A 17,905-nucleotide genomic window follows, 5' to 3' on the forward strand; every position below is an offset into this window, starting at 1 on the left:
TAAACATACACACACATAAAGCTCACGTACATACACTAACATATTCATCACCGACATTTTAGGGGCAAATGTCCAGACTCTCTACTTCTAGGGACTCTAGTGTAAGAAAGATCTGCAATGCTTCCCAAGTGGCAGAAATGTGAAACAAAAAAGCAAGACAACAATAGTAGAAGATCAGAAAAGAAAGAGACGGAATACAATATATCGTTTTGAATTTATACCCCAGATAGCACACAATATATATGATAAATATTAATAAACGTTTATCATAAATATTTTTTTATAAATATTATAAAAATATTTTATAAATATTTTATACGACGGAAAAGATTATAAAAATCTTTATCTAAAATATTGTTAAAATATTTATTAAATATTTTCCAAAATATTTATGATAAATGAAGAATAAATATTTATAAAAATATTTATGTAAATATTTATAATAAATACAAATAAAATAATTAGTGGTATTGTTGCGTAGCTTTTCTTATTCTTTTTTATACTGTTTTGATGTACTACCGGTTCCTCTTTACTGTCTTAGTTTACACCAAGCAGTTGATACGTGTACTATTATAGTAATTTTCTATTAAATTATCTTAATTTCGGCAATGAATTTAAAAAATAGTATACTAAACTGGTACAATATGAATCGAGATTATTAAATATATGTATCATGTATACACTCATCGTCGAAAGTAAGATTTAATAGAAAGAATAGAAAGTTACGAATTATAGTACGCGTATCAAGTGCTCGATGTAAGCTAGGCCACTATCGTAAGTTCCTGGTCTGTTCTTTTCAACTGCATTTGAAGTGAAACTGAAAAGAACATATCAACAACGTCACGTGAACGATCTGTGGCCAACCGGCGACTGGCGACTGAGCAGCTACTTCCTGTTCCTGTTGAGCCACGTTGAGCGAGCCATGCCGAGGTGTGTCTATATCTATAGAATAGATCTGAAAGCCCTTGAGACCCTTAAGTAAATTGAGTATAATCCATTAGTAATCCTTGAGAAGGTTTAGTACATTAAATAGGCGGTGTATGCCGGGTACATATATTCCTCAAAAAAATAAATTTAAGAGAGTTGTGGCGCCTGAACTTTGTCTGCCGGCGGCGTTTTTATTAGGTTTGTTTTCTATTCCTGCACTAGACTGCACTGAAACGTTCCTTCTTGCTTTCACTAACTTTCAAATATATATCTATTTTATTTTAAGTGCACACTAATTCAGGGAATTCAGGAACAGAAAACAAACGGATTGATATCTACGCACGAATTAAGTCCCAGAACATGTGGAAGGAACCTTTGAATACCTTTCCCCGCTAACGTCTAACCGAGAATGATAAAAATTGTCTATGTATATTAATATTGTAATTATTAAATAATAAATAAAATTAAAATTAATTCATAATTTTTAGTTGGATTCTATTATTCCCAATCAGCAGACAATGTTTTTTTAAATATTTAAAATACACAACAATAAATATTTAAAAAATATTGTTTGCTGATGCGATTTTTAATACTAAAAAATTTTATATAAATTTAATAAAAAAAGTAAAATTTTACAAATCTTTATCATAATAATTAATAAACATTTTCAAAATATTTACCATAATATTTATCATAATAATTAATAAACATTTTCAAAATATTTACCATAATATTTATCATAATAATTAATAAACATTTTCAAAATATTTATTATAATATTTATCATAATAAGTAATAAACGTGTAACGCTGGTACTTTCTCGGTGTCGGTTACGGGATTTTAGGTTCAGGACAGGATGCTCGGATGTGCTCGCCGGGTGTCCGGGTTCGTATTCAATGATAACGCCGTGGTTTTGTAGTGAAAACGAAAGAGGTTAAATATATTTGGCTATGCTTTAGTACAAAAATGAAACGATACAGATCCGATATTGTTATCGGGTAATAATGAACTACTCGAATAGTATTGCGGCACTTAATGGCGCGGTCGTCGGCCCGCGTGACATCAAGAGATCGGTCACAATATATTCGCGGTACACTTAATATCTAAAACACTTCGGAGTACGTATCTTAGGAACTCCGCGATTAGTAGTACGGCACGGGAGTGCTTAATTGCGCGGTCGTCGGCCCGCGTGAAACTAAGAGAACGGTCACGATGTATTCGCGGCGTACTTACTATTTAAACGGAGCGGATTCCAGCGGCTCCGGAACGAACGGACAGGAATTGTGCGCCAATGCGCTCGGAAGTAATGATCGGAGGGCCGCGAAGCGGCTACTTATCGTACAGTTAAACGGGCCGCTATTGGCCCGCGCGGCGGACAGTCGCGACACGCGGAATCGGTAGTACTCGGGCAGCGAACGGTTCCGCGATACGCGAGTGCGGTCGTCGGTAGAGACTTAAGCGGTCTCTCCCTGCGGGGTGTTGTCACCCTGCAGGGAACAGGTTTTCGGAATGAGCCTTAGAACGGTGTCGGGCATCCCCGACGGTGGTGCGGGTCTCGAGAATCCCCGAGAACGGAATGGCGGGACGGACGGTTTCTGTTGGCCGAGAATACCCAGCCGCGGAAACGACGAGTATTCCCGTCGCGGAACGGAGGATGGGATCGGCCGAGTATTCCCAGCCGTTAGGACCGACGAGTATTCCCGTCGCGAGAAAGTTAGAACGAGAATGCCCGTTCCGGGGAAGTGCTTGAGAATGCCCAAGCTAAGGAGCGTCGAGAATACCCGGCGCAGGAGCGGAGTAGGTTTGAGATCGGTGGCTCGGAGTGATCTGATCTCGGCTGCTCGCTGCCGGCTTATATAGCAGTCCGCGCGGTCGTATGTACTAGTCAGCGCGCGTGGTGGGGCCGGCCGGAGTAGGGACGCTTGCCGAGCGCGGCGCGCGGCACGCATGGTAGCGCGTGATCGCGGCATGCTTAGCTGAACGCGCGCGCGTGTTTGCTCTCACGCGTTGCGTTTGGCGGCGGAAAGGCGTAACGTTACAAACGTGTTCAAAACATTTACCGTAATATTTATCATAAATATTTTTGAAACGTTTATGATAAATATTTATGATCAGTCCAATCTATGGCCATAAAAATATTTATTAAATGTTTATGATAAATCTTTGTAAAATATTAAAATAAATATTATAAATATTTAGTAAATGTTTTATAAATATTTTGTGCTATTTGGGACATTCACTCCAAAATATGCGATTGTATTTCTGTAAAATAAGAATTAATTTTACTAAATTAAAAGGAAATAAATATAAAATATACACATTTTATTATTAAAGACATATTTAAAAAAATTATATAATTAATATATATATATATATATATATATTATTATAATAATAATAATAAAATATATAAAGCAAAAAATGGAAAGTAAGTTATTAAAAATAAAAACAAATAAGTGATGTCATATAAATAAAAGGAAGCCTCATTAGAGAACCGTTATTTTTGGGTAATAAAGTGTACAGTATAAATTATTGCCCGCTGAAAATAACAGTTTTAATTAAATTACTTCTTACGAAGTCTTTGTATTCATTCAACGTAATTATTATATTTTACCTTCATAAGCTAATTTAACGTTCAAATAATACGTAATAATTAATTTTATTATTACATATTTATGATTCTCTAATATTTCTAGATCCTTAATATGTGTGTCAAAGTTAATAAATAATTTATCTAATCTTACATTTCTTAATGTTTCTTGAATCATTGTAGGGATTATATTTCTCATTTTAAATTTATTTTTTAATTTAAAAAAATTAAAAATTTTTTCACAAACAGTTACTATTTTATAGGTGTCAATTTTTTGGATATATGCACAAATGTTTATTACTGTCACGTATAAAAGCCACACACCACACCATATGTTATTTTATACTGGAAATCGTCGCTTAGGAGATGGGAACGCTGTAGATCTTACAGCCTAAAAGAGCCAACTAGCAGTCCATATTTATATAGTCAAAGCAGGCGACTGCACACCCATGGAATTTGATTCTGTTCATGAGAAAATTTTCTAAACTAAAAAGTCGCTATCTTTCTACATACTTGCAGTTCATGATTAACGTAACGACCAATAAGCTCTAGTCGTTTCAATAATCATAAACTGCGAGTATGTAGAAAGTGATGACTTCTCAGTTTGGAAAATTTTCCCATGAACAGAATCAAATTTCATGGGTGTACAGTCATAAGCTAAAAAGTTGCAACACATTTTCTTGGATGGTTAGATGGTACGATGCTTAATTGGTTGGATCCACAGGTAAGAACCAATGACGTTCGCCATTCGATGAGCAAGTTTACATTCCAAAAACAATCGAAGAAAATGTGTTGCAACCTTTTACACTATACACCTATGGAATTTGATTCTGTACATGGGGAAATTTTCTAAATTAAGAAGTCACTTTCTACATACTCGCAGTTTATGATTAATGTAACGACTAGATTGTATTGGTTGTTACGTTAATCAGAAACTGTAAGTATGTAGAAAGATAGTGACTTCTTAGTTTGGAAAATTTCCCCATGGACAGAATCAAATTCCATGGGTGTACGATATCTATCACATGTTTCTGTGATTTTGTATGCCTATGATATAAATCAAACTTATAAATATTTATAAAGTAAAAATATTAAGTTTTTAAACACTTTGTCGAAATGTTGTTTATGGGTATTGGACTCAAAAGTTAACTTGCAAATTTAGTAAACAAAGTTTTTTAAATTATTTGGATATTCTTATTCTCCCTAAATTGATGAATAAATTTTTTAGAATGTGCGGCAAAGATGATGTTTGAATAGGCATAATATATAAAAAAAATAGTTTAAGATGATTCGTTAATTTATTCACCTTCGAAAGTTGAAAGGCCTTAACAAAATGTAAAAACTCCATGTATAATATAACTCAAGATCTAAATAAAATAAAAAATTTTTATTAAAACATTACATTAAGAGAGCATAATATTCAATAGGAATAATTTTCTTTCTTTACAAAATTTAAAAGTTGATTTTGAAGTATCCAATACTCTTAATAAAACTTAAACCTATCTAAACTAAAAATCTAGTCGAATAGTAAAATCGATCAAAACATTTAGTAGTAGTCAATTCGATACAGTTGGCAACAGTGCTCTCTATTAATATACACTAGAGTATTTCCTTAATTTTGGCCGATAAGGCGATTAGAGCGGAATACTAAAGTTAAGGTGCAATTTCACGCAGCAAGTAAAAGCTGGCGTTTTACTCCATCGCAACGCAAAGCAACGTTAAAAGGCTGAACGCTATCGCCTCTATCTTTTGGTGTAAATAGAAAGGTGAACCAATGCGCATAATGGCGGAGATCTAAAATCTTGACCAATCAGAGCTTGATCTTTTGCTTAAGTACCCTGATTAAAAGTTTCAAAAATGAAGTTAAAATAAATATGTAAAATATAAAAAAATTAAATTTATTAAACATTTGGAACGTAAACTCATCACAGCTGAGTTTTAATTCTTCTTTCCTTTGACAAGCTTTGAGCTACTGTCTCCTCAAACCATGCTCTTTGGGAAAATAACACATTATATTGTTACCATGACCAATTCGGCTTTGCAATTTTGCACGCAACACTGGTATCTTAATTCTGTACACACTGGTATTTTAATTGCTATGAAAAATACTGATTTCTACGATAGACGATTATGATAAACAATAATACAGTTGCATTCAATTTGACAACGTGACAACTTCAAATGAGCAGCCATATTGACTTTTGCATAAAAACTCAAAGCGTGATTGGCTGGCCCCCACTACTCTTAGTCTACTACGGATCCACCAGAATGATTTACCCATAGAACTTATAGTATATGGAACAGGAATAGCTTATCTCCGCAATGAGTGGCGACTGAGAGCAACATCTAAAGGACGAAGATATATCTCTATCCTTTGCGCGTCCTACTTGACACAGTGCGCATGCGTTGAGTTAGACTCTGTTTTCTAAGCGAGCATAATTTATGAACCACGTATCGTCAGTTAGAAATCCATTGTGCCTGTTTTCGAGTCCATTAATTCGTTTATTTGAATCATTTTTTGTCTTATTTATAATAATTTCTAAATATGTGATGCGAAATAGTAAAAAGTAAATGTAAAATGGACTTTTCTAGTCTTTTATTTATGATGAAAGTGTATTAATTTTGTGTATTTATGACGTATATATGCTCTTTTTTCGGTATTATTATAAATCTTTGTCTTGTGAAATAAACAAATTCTTATGTATAAACGTATGATACATTTAACCAATTAAATTCTATAATTGTTTAACATTTCTTGATTCCGAATGTGTTCAATCATTTCTTCTTGAAGAAAACAACGAGTAAGAATATTATTTAACACTTTTGACGCCAAGAAATCTTTAACATTTTTTTTAAATTGCATTTTTATTTTCCTTGATAATTTTCTCGCACGCACTTGTGATAACAATGACATCTTTACTCGGGTTAATTAAATTCCATTTTTTTTTTCTATGAGTCCGTGCAAATTTTTGTCTGATTTGTTTTTTTGCTTTATCATGATTGTAACACAAAATGTAGTAACGACCTATTATGAATAATAACCAGTAAATTGCGTATCAATAATAATCGATAACGATGTTAATGATCACACGGAGTATAATTATGAAAAGCAAAGCGCTCCGTGCTGTATCCTCCCGATTCTCTGTCCGCTCTGTCCTCCGTCAGCTGACACGTCGCGGCGAGTAGAGGGGGAGAGGATCTGAACGCTCATTGGCGGAGCGCGATCATGCGCACAACATTGGATCGTACGCGCAAAGGACAGAGATATATCTCCGTCCTTTAGATGTTGCTCTCACGTTTGCGCTCGTATTCCTGTTCCATATACTATAAGTTCTATGAATTTACCTTTTTTTTTACACCATGTTAACGAATAAAAGCTGGCGTTTTACTCTCACTCCACCCAACTCTATTGCAACGCAAAGCAGCATTAAAAAACGGCAATTGCTAAGTACATAACTTGACATAACCACAAAAATGAAGTTGGAATATTATAATCAATATATCGAGTACGTAAAATATTATAGACACACAGTGGCGGTTATAGCTGAAATTAGAAGACGACGTATAGCTGCTGCAAACGTATTGTTAAAAAATTGCTGCGACGTATTTGTTAAAAAAAAGAAAAAGAAATAGATATAAAAAGAAAAAGTTTTGGGTAGCTCCGATTTTTGAAAATTATAATGAGCAGTTTCTTTTTTGCATCGATTTCGAAATTGATATTGGAGAACATACGATTCCACAATTACTTCCGAATAAGCGTAACTCTCAATTGGAGGAATTATTAGGACGGATCAGATGCAAATTGCAGAAGCAGGACTTTATTCGACAATCTATTTCACTACCAGAACAATTGGCATTAACCTTGAGGTTTGTTTGGCTCAGCTAAATTAAATTTTGTAACTTACAAGGAGTAGGCAAGAACTGTACAATGCCAAATGAGATAAATCATAGCTCATTCGAAAGGGGGGAACAAATATATTAAAAGTGCAAAAAGGTTAGCGTGAATAAGCCTTACTTTTTAAGAAAATTGCAATTAAAATTTAACATTTTGACGTTTGTACGTTAAGTATTGGAATCTTGAACCACTATCCAATAGAGCGTCGTGGCTGAGAAGGCTGTTTCTTTCTTATACTGTGACTTAGCCACAGTATAAGAAAGAACAGTAGGTCGACTCCGTCATAAAGCACGGCGAAAGTTGTCCCTCACGCATGACCAAATCGCACAACCAACAATATGGTGATTAAGTTTTGATTGAACGATTCCAGCATATGGCATCTGTTAATAATTTAATCAAGTGAGTTTATATAATTAAAATTTAAAGTTTTTTTAAATAACGAGTGTAACGGACGGATGTTAGCGCTAAGATACTCTTCTTTGTTATCGTTGCTAGGATCATCGTTATCATTACTTTGTCAAGTTTGAATTGTAACAGTTTACACATAATTTTTAAAATAAATTGTATTATTCTCAAAAGTGACTCTAAGTAAAATAATTAAATAGTTCCAAAGCAATAATTCCAATAGGTTATGGGCCCAGAAGCTTAATCGCCCAAAAAGAAAGGAATTATTTAACGAGTCGAGAAAATACATTTATTGGTGTGAAGAATGTCTGAATCAAGTTCAGCAGTACATTTGGCCTTTGAAAAATTAGATGGCCGAGAAAGCTACAATAATTGGAAGTTTGGTATGAAGATGACCCTTATTCATGAAAATTTATGGGGTGCGATCAAAGGATACCCAGATGAAGATACTTCGTCAGTGACTGAGAGAACAAGGAAAGATCAAAAAGCTCTAGCAAAAATATGCCTAATGGTGAAGCCTTGTGCTTATCCTTATGTTAGATCGGCGGAAAACGCAAGAGAAGCTTGGTTGAATCTTCAAAAGGCTTATGAAGATAAAGGTTTATCAAGAAGATTAAGTCTACTTCGTACACTCGCCGGGATCAAGTTGCAGAACTTTAAAAACATGGAGATTTATGTGAATGACATAACGTCTGCTTCTCCAAAATTGGCTGATATAAATGCTCCATTAGATGAAGAATTCCTTGCAGTAATAATGCTGAGTGGTCTTACGGAGGATTACGATCCAACGGTAATGGCTTTGGAAAGTGCTAATATTAGACTTAAAAGTGATTTTGTAAAAGCTAAGTTATTACAAGATATTAAACATACTTCTTTATCAAATGACAGAGCGCTTTACACAAAAAACAAAGTCTTTAACAAAAAAAAGATTGTATGTTTCAGATGTAACAAAGAAGGTCATTTTAAAACTGAATGTCCTCTCAATAAATCAAATAAGGTCACGAAAAATGTTAAGGACAAAACTTCGAATTTTTCAAATAAGTCCAAGGATAAGGATAAAGCTTTGCTTGTATCATGTAAGAATACTGGATCTTCTGAAGATTGGTATATAGATTCAGGCGCAACTATTCATCTGACGAATAAAAAGGATTGGTTCCAAGATTTTGATGAAAAAAATGGGCATTCTGTGGCAGTCGCAAGTGGACAGACACTTAATTCTCAGGGCAAAGGAAATGTAATAATATCTACTAAAGATGGTGAAAAGAAGATTTCAAATGTTGTCTACGCTCCAGATTTAAAAACTAATCTTTTATCTGTAAGTAAGATGGTAAATAATGGTCATGTTGTAGTCTTTAATTCAACAGGGTGTCAAGTCTACGATGCTGAAAATTGCTTGATAAAAGGTGAGATTGTTGTCACAGCGTCTTATCACAACGATTTATATCGTTTAGATACTTCTCAGATTGCGAATCTTGCTAAGCACACAGATAGCGAAAAGATTTGGCACAAGAGGCTTGGACATCTAAACAGAATTAGTATGAATTTACTAAAGAAAAATTTAGCAACAGGAATAAATTTTGATGACGAGAGGAGTGAGCAATGTGTTGCTTGTTTGAAAGGTAAGCAGACGAGAAAACCTTTCAAAAATATTAATGCAAAAAGAGCAAATAATTTATTACAAATTATTCACTCGGATTTATGTGGCTTTATGCCAGTATATTCGTGGAGCGGAAAAAGATATATTCTAAATTTTATAGACGATTTTTCCCGAAAGATTCACATTTATTTTTTAGCTTCAAAAACTGAAGTTTGTTCTTTTTTCAAAAACTATCAAAGTTTAGTTGAAAGTGAAACAGATCGTACAATTAAGATTCTGCGTACGGATAATGGACGGAAATACGTTAATAAAGAATTTGAAGAATACTTCAAATTTAAAGGTATTAAGCATCAATTAACAGTTCCATACACACCTGAGCAAAATGGCGTAGCAGAGAGAATAAATCGAACAATTGTAGAAAAGGCTTGTTACATGATGCAGGATGCAGGCTCTGATGAAAAAATGTGGGCCGAAGCGGTAAACACTGCAGTTTATCTTAAAAATCGTTCTCCGCATAAAGCAGTTAAAGGAAAAACACCTCAAGAGATTTAAACAAGAGAAAAGGTTGACTTAAGTCATTTAAAAGTTTTTGGCTGTATCGGATATGTTCATGTTCCCAAAATTCAAAGAAATAAATGGGATGCAAAAAGCAAACCTTATTTGTTTGTTGGATATTGCGAAGAAACTAAGGGATACAGATTATTTGATCCAGAAGAAAAAGGAAAAATAATTAGAGCTCGAGATGTCACATTTCTTGAAAATAAATTTTCTCCAGATGAAGAAAAAAGGGGAGAAAGTATTGATCAAATATTGTATATCTGAGAACACAAGAAGAAGAAGAAGAAGAAGAGACCAAAGAACAATTTTCAAATGATAATTCTAGAGAAACTGAACAATATGAAAGTCTTCCAGAAGTAGAAGAACAAGAAGAAAGAAATCTAGAAGAAAAAATATCAGAAAAGGAAAATCAAGAAATAATTGAAGTAGTAGAAGACACACATTCAAAAACTGAAGAAGTAGAAGAAAGATATCCAAAGAGAAATAGAAAAAACAAGAAATTTCTGGATTATTTATTATTTCTTACAACTTTTGAACCTAATGACCCTAAAACTTGTGAAGAAGCTATAAAAAGAGAAGACAACTTACGGTGGAAGGAGGCAATGAAAGCTGAAATGACATCCATGTATAATCATAAAGCTTGGATTCTAGTTGATCCTCCAGAAAATAAGAAGATTGTCAAGAATAAATGAATTTTTTGTACCAAAAGGAATTCAGTAGATGATATTGTTAGATATAAAACACGGTTAGTGGCAAAAGATTTCACTCAAGAATTTGGTAGGGGAAAGGGGGGTAGCCCCGGCCATTTTTTTATTTTTTAAATAATGACTAAAGTTAAGAACATAAACATAAACGAATTACACCAAAATAATCAACAAGATATATATTAACGTAATTTAGTACGAAAAAACAAAAAAATATAGCAAAGTTAAGAAAAAAGCTACTTTAAACTTAGTCTTAATTTTGGCCTCTGTAGAAAAGTGGCGGGTAGCTCCGGCCACTATAATATTTAATGACAAAATCGTTTTTTGGCAACACAAACATCACAGTTGTAGTATAAATCGGATGGATTTATATCTACACATGCCTCATGAGCCCAGTCTTGACATTTATTGCACTGGATCCAATTCTCATCAAACGTTTCACCGCAAATGATGCATTCAGTTTCCTGATGTTTAGGACGTGGTTTAGGTGTAGGATTTTTCTTTTTTAATAGGTTTTTCATATTTTTCGTGATCTTTGGCATCTTCTCCACCAGCTCATTTTTATACGGCGATGACGTCAAAATCTGACTTTTCTGGGTCCTTCTTTTTCTTACAGTCAGTCTTCTCTTAGAGGCGTCTGGAAGAGGCGATAAAATCTTGAGCACGTCATTAACTTGTTCAACATTGGCCGATGTGCTTGGAACCTCCATCTGAGGGGTAACTGAGGTCTCAGGTAAAGCACTAGTCGATGGTTCCGTTTCGTTTTCAGGGACTGCATGACTGGAAGCCTGGGTTGTTGATTGGTTAGCCTGATCTTCAGCCTGTGGGATATCGGTCAAAGCAGAACCTAAGAAGTCTAGGTTTGAGAAAATGTCTCGATCGAAGGGCTGAATTCCCGTGCAGCGGAAGCCATTTTGGGCTATATCCAGTCTAGCAACTTTAGTAAACGCTGTGTTAACAAGTCCAGCAATATCGTATTCCGTCAGTCGAGCACCAGGATTTTGACGCATCCATGATGCACTTGCTGATCCATAAGCCTGCTTGAAAGGCTTGAAAAACACACGGTCAAGCGGCTGAAGTTTATGAGTTGTGTGCGGAGGAGTGCTCAGCATGTGAATGTGATTATTCTGAGCATATTCAATAACATTCAGCTCTTTATGGCTACTATGTCCATCCAATATCAGGAGAATCGGATGAGCTGCAGAAGAATGAACATGCTGCTGAAAATGTTGTAGCCATCGAAGGAATGTCTCAGCATTCATTCAACCGTTTTTACAAGCAACACCAATGCTTTCTGGAGGAGCACCAATCATTAGACGGCCATTCTTATCCATTTTTATCCTTGGAAAAATAAACATGGGTGGTACAAAGTGACCTGCAGCATTCATAGCAAACATGACAGTGACATTACGACCTCGTTCTGCTGACGTGAATTTCCCAACCTGTTTCTTCCCTTTCACTGACAATACCTTGTCATTTTTATGGACTGTAGAGACTCCTGTTTCATCAGCATTGTATATTTGAGAAGCTTGGAATCTGAACTGTCCTTGGAGTTTTAAGAAAAGATCATAAAACCGATCAACCTGGAATTTATTGAAGCCTACAGCTCGCATCAAGCTTGTCGCCTCAGGCGTTCTCAGTGCCAAATCTGGATTTCTCTTCTTGAGTTACAGAAAAAATCTTTCCCAGCCATCCGCTTTTCCTTATTAAATCTGTGAGAAATTTTGATTTTTTCTGCTAGATCAAAGGCAAGGCGTAAAAACTCACTTCTTGTTAAAGGCATGAGACGATTGTCCAAATCGATGACATGCTCACACAGTTGCCTTTCAAATTCAGGGGTAAATGTTTGTTGAAAACGCTTTAGTTTTGGCTTGAGATTAATCTGATGACCTTGTTTTATAGCCTCGACGCGATCCTGCAGTGAAGTGCGTGGAACTTGGTATCTATCTGCGGCAGCTCTCTGAGAACTCTTACGTTCAAGAACTTCTTGAATTGCTCTTTTCATATTTTCTTCGCTCTAGTCTCCTCAGCTTGTGCTTCTGCCTTTGAATTTAGGCATTTTAACACCCGCCTACAATAAATAAATGAAAGAAGTTATGAGTAAACCTCTTTGTTTAGACCTTTAAAAAAAAATAGGCTTTCGAACTGGTGGCCGGAGCTACCCGCAAAACTGGTGGCCAGTGCTACCCGACTTGACTTTGTTTAAAATTATAGTTCCATTATCAAAATAGGTTAAGATTTGTTCAAGCAGAAGGAAAGACATAACATACAATAGTCTTGTAGTATGTAAATAAGGTAGAATACATAATTACTTAGGTCTTTTCAATAATACACCTTTTTCAATATTAATCGTCGCGTGATTATATTTCGCCGAACCCAATATTCACTGTTATACATCCAAACACAACAACCAATCTGGCTCAACTAACCGCACGTGTCTAGTGGGATACAAAGGAGTGCAGAAAGAACAAAACACTGATAGTCAACACACGGAAAGTTTAATTTTTTGCAATGGCCGAGGCTACCCACCGGCCGGGGCTACCCCCCTTTCCCCTATTGATTATTATGAAACTTTTTCACCTGTTGTTAGACAATCTAGTATAAGATTACTAATAGCTTTTTCAACAGAGTTAAACTTAGATATAGATCACCTGGATGTAGACACGGCTTTTTTAAATGGAGAACTTTCAAAAAATATCTACATGTATCAACCTGAGGACTTTGTGGATCTGAATAATGAAAATAAGATATGCTTGTTGAAGAAAGCCATATACGGATTAAAACAGTCTTCAAGAGTGTGGAATAAGAAGGTAGAAGATGTACTTTTTAACTTAGGTTTTAAGAAATCGAAATTTGAAGCCTGTATTTTTCTAAAAGTTACCGAAAAATTTGTTATTATTATCGCGTTGTATGTTGATGATTTTTTAATTTTCTCTAATAATGAACTTGAGAAGTTAAAGTTAAAAGAACAGTTAATGACAAATTTTAAAATTAAAGATTTGGAAATGGCCAAAAGATGTTTAGGGCTAAATATTAAGAGAAACAAAAATATGATTAAAATAAATCAAAAAGATTATATTTTAGAATTGCTTTCAAGAGTTGGTATGACAGATGCAAAAGGAGTATCGACTCCTCTGGAAGTCAATTTAAAATTTGATTGTAATAGGATTAATAAATAATGATGCACCATACCAGCAACTAATAGGAGCTCTAATGTATTTAGCCGTAAACACAAGACCAGATACTGCGTATGCAATTAGTTTTCTAAGTCAATTCAACATAAAACACACTGATCAGCATTGAAAAGCAGCCAAAAGAATATTAAGATATTTAAAAGAAACAATTAATTTTTCTTTAACTTACAAAAAGAGTAATAATATATTATTCACAGGCTATTCAGATGTTGATTGGGCAAATTATTTAAATGATCGAAAATCCTACACGGTTATGTATTTATGTTTGCAAATGGACCTATATCTTGAGAAGCTCGAAAACAACGCTGTGTAGCTTTATCCAGCACAGAGGCGGAGTATGTTGCAATTTCTGAGTCAGCAAAAGAAGCTTTACATTTAAAGGGTTTATTAAGTGAATTGAATAATTATAATAAGCCAATAACGATTTTTAATGATAATCAAAGTGCTCAGAAATTAGCAAATAATCCAGTCTTTCATAATAAAACTAAACATATTGATATAAAATATCATTTTATCAGAGAAGCACTTGAAAGAAATGAAATTAGACTTAAATACATGTCGACTGATAAAATGATTGCTGATATCTTTACAAAAACTTTAAATGGAGCAAAACATAAATTCTGTATTAAAAATTTAGGCTTATGTAAAGAAGCAAAATAATTTAAATTGTATTTCACTCACTAGATTAAGGAAGGGTGTTAGTAATTTAATCAAGTGAGTATATAATTGAAGTTTAAAGTTTTTTAAATAACGAGTGTAACGGACGTATGTTAGCGCTAAGATACTCTTCTTTGCTATCGTTGCTAGGATCATCGTTATCATTACTTTGTCAAGTTTGAATTGTAACAGTTCACACATCATTTTTAAAATAAATTGTATTATTCTCAAAAGTGACTCTAAGTTAAATAATTAAATAGTTCCAAAGCAATAATTCTAATAGCATCATTAACCAGACTCAGGTTAAGTTAAACCACTGCGCTTGCAAACGCTATTGGATCCACGCACAACCAGCAACATGGCGATTTTGTAGTCATCATATCAAAGGTGCGAACACTGAGTCGACTTACTGTTTTTTCTTATACTGTGGCTAAATGCTAGTGTTACATTTTTCCCTTCGTGGCGGACCGGGTTCGAATCTCCACAGCTTCAAATATTTTTTTTTTAATCTTTTGCTATTATATTTTACAATTGCATTATTTGTAGTATTTTTAACTTAATTAATAATAATGTACTTACCCATACAGCACAGAAAATTGCAGCAACATTGCAGCAATGTTGTAATGCTGCAGATTGCAATGCAATATTACGGAGACATTGCAGAAACATAAATTAACAACATCGCATGGCATATGCCAGTAATATTCCGGAAACATTGCAATATCCTAATTTTTTAATAAAGTAGTAACAATAAAGAGCCAAAGCAAAATATTCGCGTATAATAATATATTAATTTAACTCATCCATAATTATTCATCCGCATTTAGCAAACTAAGATCGGGCGACGTTACTAAATTTTCCGCTAATCTCTACATTTCCTAACAGTACAACCGTCCATATGTCGACTGTAAGTCGACTCATCCAAGTCAGGTTTTCAAAGTTGACTGCAAATCGACTTTGCATAGACGTCTGCAGACATCCTTCAAATGTTGACTCTAAAACGTCTAGAAAAAGGCGGTCCCGTGGTGCTGTATGCATCATAGTATTGTTAACCCAGATAGCACACAATATTTACGATAAATATTAATAAATATATATCATAAATATTTTTTATAAATATTATAGAAATATTTTATACATATTTTATATATATGACGGAAAAAGATTAAAAAAACTTTATCAAAAATATTGTTAAAATATTTTCTAAAATATTGGTCGCGACTTGGATGGGTGACCGCTTCGGAATTTCCGAAAAAAATTCCTAAGAATGGAATTTTTTTGCGAAAATTGTTTTTTAAAATATAAAAATATTGTTTTACTCATTGGGATTATGTGGTGTAATATAATATTTATGCGGATATTTTAAACATTTTCAAATAATTATTATAAATCATAAATATTTTTAAAACATTTATGATAAATATTTATGATCAGTCCAATCTACGGCCATAAAAACATTTATTAAATGTTTTGATAAATGTTTATAAAATATTAAAATAAATATTATAAATATTTAGTAAATATTTTATAAATATTTTGTGCTATCTGGGAAGAAACATAAATATTTATATCAATAGACGAAATAGGTCCATATATGAAGAAACCTCGATCTACAGCCCAGTGAACAAACAATATTTTTTAATTGTTTTTTTAACAAAAATTTTTTTATATTTAACTTAATTATTATATTATATTGATATATATTTTCTAATTACATTCTTATTTAAACAAATAACAGAAAAGTTATTCCAAATGCTATTCTGCATTTGCGGAATTAGTAAAAAAAAATTATAATTTTATATTTGTTTATATAAATACTGTGCTTTAATTATACATATTTCATTTTTTCGATAACGTATATTAACCTGATCTACCAGTTATATACACATATCAGCATAAAGTGTTCACAAGTCATCATGAGGAATCAATTTGCAGCAATCACGGAAGTCAAGCAACGTTCACCAGAGTCGCAACTTGAATGGGTGACCGCTTGAAAATTTCCGAAAAAGATTTCCAAGATTTCTTTTGCAAAAAATGTTTTTTAAAATGTTACACAAATATTGTTTTGTTCATTGGAATTATGTACTATAATAATATTTATGTAAATATTTTGGAAAAATGGGATGTTTTAACACAATATTTCAAAAAGCGGACATCTTAATGTTGCTGCAATCTTCCAACAATGTTGCAGCAATGTTTCGCAATCAAAATGCAATATTACAATGTTTCAATGAAATCATTCTGCAATGTTCCTGCAATCTCTCTGTGCTGTATGGGATACATATACTAATAAAATTAAGCAACTTTTATTAATAAAAAATTAATAAAAATATTTAATAAATTATTTATTATAATAAAATTATTTATAAAAATTAATAATTAGGCCTTAAAGAGCAAATTTATTCCGAAAAATAATATTTTCCCTCCCTCCATAAAGTATAAAATTTTAATAATGAGAAAATTTTTAATTTGATACGACAAATCCACAAAATGTACTGTCTACAAGATGTGCTTCTATTATTTGTAACCTATATATGTTGTATCAAAAGTCAAGGTCGAGACTCCTCGACGTGCATCCTAGCGTTTGTCACGGTAGATGCACCTTACTTGCGCGTTCTCGTAACCTTCCAGCAGCTGCTTCCGCGGTTATTTTTTCCTTTGAACGAGTATTGCACTGGATGCTAAGTGAATACGTGCCCCATGCAATCTCCTTTTCTCTCTTTCTCTCTCGCACCTCTTCCTCCTCCCCCCTTCTCCTTCTATTTTTCTAATAGTTTTACAATTGTCCATGATTTCCAAATGCTTAGGCACTTTTGTGAACATTCATAAGCTGGACATATTAGAATGAACAAGACGTCTATTTTTTTGTTGAAAATTCCTGAAAGCATTTTGACCAAAGTTGAATGTAATCAAACAAGAATATTAGATGAACCTACATGACCATACAAGAATCTTATACAATTTGTACACAAGCCACCAAAATATTTGGAATCTGGTATGAATCGTACACGACGATTAATATCGTGATGAAAAGATCTTGTCTTAGTTTTGTATTATAAGAAACACTAAAGAAATAGTTGCTTTATAAGATTGTTCAAAAATATAGTATGAATGATATGATTCCGAAGTATTTTATATAAAATCATGTATAAGTTTTAAAATATATTTATGAAATAATATATTTTCCAAGTCGGCGCAGGAATCTGACATGAATCATACACGACGATTAATATCGCAATGAAAAATCGTTTGTTTTACAATTAGCGTTATAAAATATTTTTAAGAAATAATTGCTTAAATCTTCTAACCAGCAGATAATGTTTCATAAACATATTTTAAATGTTTGTTCATTAATATTCATTTCCTCAACTCATTTAG

General features: G+C 33.4%; 1 protein-coding gene across 1 annotated transcript in view; it reads right to left on the reverse strand.

Annotated features, from left to right (window-relative positions):
• Nucleotides 1-17,905, reverse strand: part of LOC105198916 — a 157,263-nt gene that overhangs the window by 105,135 nt on the left and 34,223 nt on the right. The gene's annotated exons all lie outside the window — the stretch shown is intronic.

Source organism: Solenopsis invicta, chromosome 1 (assembly GCF_016802725.1).
Source record: "Solenopsis invicta isolate M01_SB chromosome 1, UNIL_Sinv_3.0, whole genome shotgun sequence".
NCBI classification, from domain to species: Eukaryota; Metazoa; Arthropoda; class Insecta; order Hymenoptera; family Formicidae; genus Solenopsis; species Solenopsis invicta.